This window comes from Triticum dicoccoides, chromosome 1B, assembly GCF_002162155.2.
Source record: "Triticum dicoccoides isolate Atlit2015 ecotype Zavitan chromosome 1B, WEW_v2.0, whole genome shotgun sequence".
NCBI classification, from domain to species: domain Eukaryota; kingdom Viridiplantae; phylum Streptophyta; class Magnoliopsida; order Poales; family Poaceae; genus Triticum; species Triticum dicoccoides.
This window is the reverse complement of record NC_041381.1, coordinates 3,232,607-3,236,053: the sequence shown is the minus strand read 5'-3', so window position 1 is coordinate 3,236,053 and position 3,447 is coordinate 3,232,607.

Sequence of the window (3,447 nt, the reverse complement as noted above, 5' to 3'; positions counted from 1 at the left end):
TCAGCAGCAACAGCAGCAGGCCACCCCGTCCTGGACTTACGGCACCAACCCGTGGACTGTCGTCGTACACGCGTACTCGATGCCGGTCTCGCGGGCTTCCGCTGCGGGCATCCTTGGGCTCGTCCAGCGACGCACTAGGCGCTCTTCATCGCGCAGAACGCGACCCCCTAGAGCGGCTATGGCGCCGCGCCTGCGCCCGCGCCCGCGCCTGCGCCTGCCTACTGCACCGTGCCGGCCTACGGAGGGTTTCTCCCTCCCCAGGTGCCGCCGCCGTGGGATCCGGCCCTCCTCGCTACTCTGCAGTCCGCTCCGTCACCAAGTAACTATGGTGGCGGAGGTGACTGGTACATGGACTCGGGCGCCACCGCTCACATGACTGCTCAACCCGATAACATCACGTCTTCCACTCCCGTTCATACGCCCACACGCATCACCGTTGGTAACGGTTCCTCCCTACCCATTACACATGTAGGTCATATGTCATTTTCCTATACTTCTACTCCTGTCAATATGTCTAATGTTCTTGTGTCCCTTGACTTAGTCACTAATCCCATTTTTGTTCGTCGCCTTGCTCGTGAGAATCCTATCACTCTTGAATTTGACGACATCGATTTTTCTGCGAAGGACGCCCGTACACGGGTGGTACTCCAACGATGTCACAACCCAGACGAGCTTTACCCGGTGCATCCCTCCGGAGCCACCACCAACCCTCGTCCCGCCGCCTTCGCCGCTAGTGTCGATCTTTGGCATGCCCGCCTCGGTCATCCCAACTCCACCGTTATGCGTCAGATTCTTCAGAGTTTTTCTTTCTCATGTAATAAGGTTGATGACCACACTTGTGAGGCTTGCCGTCTTGGCAAGGACGTTCATCTTCCCTTTAGCAAGTCTACAAACATTTCACCTTTCCGTTTCAGTTATTGCATAGTGATGTTTGGACGTTCCCGGTTGCGAGCAACAAGGGCTTCTTATACTATTTGGTGATATTGGATAATTTTTCTCATTATGTGTGGACATTCCCTCTCCATCGCAAGTCCGATGCTCTTTCCATAGTGTGTGCCTTTTATTCATATGTCACCACACAGTTCGGTCGTCCTATTGTTGCCTTGCAAACTGACAACGACAAGGAGTTTGACAACATCGCCGTCCGCAGTCTTCTTGCGTCCCACGACACCATATTTCGCCTTACTTGTCCCTACACGTCATAGCAGAATGGTCACGCTGAGCTCACCATTCGCACTCTTAATGATTGTGTCCGCACATTACTCTTCCACTCCTACGTGCCTACTTGGTTCTGGCCGGACGCGCTCGCAACCGCCAGCCTCCTTATTAACATTCGCCCGTGTCATTCCCGCTAGAACTACACTCCTCACCAGCTCCTCTTCGGTGTGTTTCCATCTTATGAAGGTCTTCACATCTTCGGGTGTCTCTATTATCCTAGCACCGCATCCACTGCTCTTCACAAACTCGCTCCATGTCGCTTCCTTGCATCTTCCATGGTTATCCTCCCGACACCAAAGGTTACCGATGCTATGATCCAGTGTCCCACCACGTTTTCACTTCGCGGCATGTCTACTTTGATGAGCTAGTGTTCCTGTTTCAGTAGGTACCATCACCTTCAGTGTTTCCCGCGGCGCGGTTTACCCCTGCCTCCACCTCCGGCGGACGCCTATCCATGCACTGGGCTCGGCCCTGCCCGCGCTCCCCGCGGCGGCAGCCACTGTCGCCACGGCCCCCACCGCGGCCCCGGTCGCCGAGGCCCCTGCTGTGGCCCCCGTCATCGTGGCCTCCTCGGCCGCCCCCGTCGCCATGGCCCCCTCCGTGGCCCCCGTCGCCACGGCCGCACCCCTAACCGGTGTGGTCACTCGGGCTCGGACTGGGACACTTCGTCCTAGCATGCGCTATCTGTCGGAGGAGTATGCGTGTGCTGCATCTACCTCAGCGCCGTCTCGGCTCCCCATCTCCGCTCGCGCAGCCCTTTGGGATCCGAACTGGCTAGCTGCGATGCGTGAGGAGTTTGATGCCCTACAGCGCAATCGTACGTGGTAGCATGTCCTGCGGACTCCCCCGGCCAATGTTATCACTGGCAAGTGGGTCTTCTTCCACAAGACTCGCCCCGATGGCTCTCTCGAGCACTACAAGGCGCTTTGCGTCATGCGCGGCTTCCGCCAGCGCGCCGGCATGGACTTCACCGACACCTTCGCCCCGGTTGTCAAACCGGGCACAATTCTCGTTGTTCTCCATCTTGTTGTTTCTGGAGCCTGGCATGTTCACCAGCTCGACGTGTCCAATGCTTTTCTGCATGGCCATCTCAACGAGCAGGTGTTCTGTCAGCAGCCTACTGGTTTCGTCGACACCGACTATCCGGACCACGTGTGCTTGCTCTCCCGTTCTCACTACGGGTTGAAGTAGGCGCCTTGGGCCTTGTACCGGTGGATCGCGACCTTCCTTCAGCCGCAGGGGTTCCGGTCCACATGGTCCGATGCCTCCCTGTTTGTGTATCACGAGGGCATCGCCACCGCGTACCTTCTCCTCTACATAGACGACATCCTCCTGACTGCGTCCTCCCCAGCGCTACTTCAGCAGATCACACCTCGCCTCGGCACCGAGTTTGCCCTCAAGGACTTTGGGGCTCTCCACTAATTCCTCGGCATCGAGGTTGTTCCTGGGCCACTGGCTTCTTTCTGCACCAGCAGAAGTATGCCTCCGAGCTTATGGAGCGAGCGGGCATGCTTAACTTCAAGCCTGCTCCTACTCCTGTCGACACGAAGGCGAAGGTGTCCGCCGTCGAAGGTTCTCCGGCATTCGACGGTCCCTTCCACCGCTCGATCACGGGTGCTCTTCAGTTTCTCACGCTGACTCGTCCGAACATTCAGTACGCTGTCCAGCAGGTGTGCCTTCACATGCATGCTCCTCGTGATACTCATTCGGCTATGGTGAAACATATTCTCCAGTACATACGTGGCACCATAGCTATGGATCTCACCCTCGGCATCACCTGACACCAGCCTTGTCGCCTAATCCGACGCCGACTGGGCTGGGTGTCCCGACACTCGACTCTCCACTTCCGGCTACTGCGTCTACCTTGGCCCCTCTTTGATTTTGTGGTCGTTTAAACGACAACCCACGGTCTCACGATTGAGCGCCGAGGCTGAGTACAGGGTTGTGGCCAATGCCGTCGCGGAGTGTTCTTGGCTCCGACAGCTACTTCAGGAGTTGCTATGTGAGGTCACCAAGGCTACGCTTGTCTACTGTGACAACATCTCCGCGGTGTACCTCGCGGCCAACCCTGTCCATCACCGACGGACGAAGCATATTGAGCTCAACATTCACTTCGTCAGGGAGCACGTCACACTTGGTTGTGTTTGATTTCTACATGTGCCCACCGATCAGCAGTTCGCCGATGTTATGACCAAGGGACTGCCCACCTCGACATTCGCGGGCTTTCGG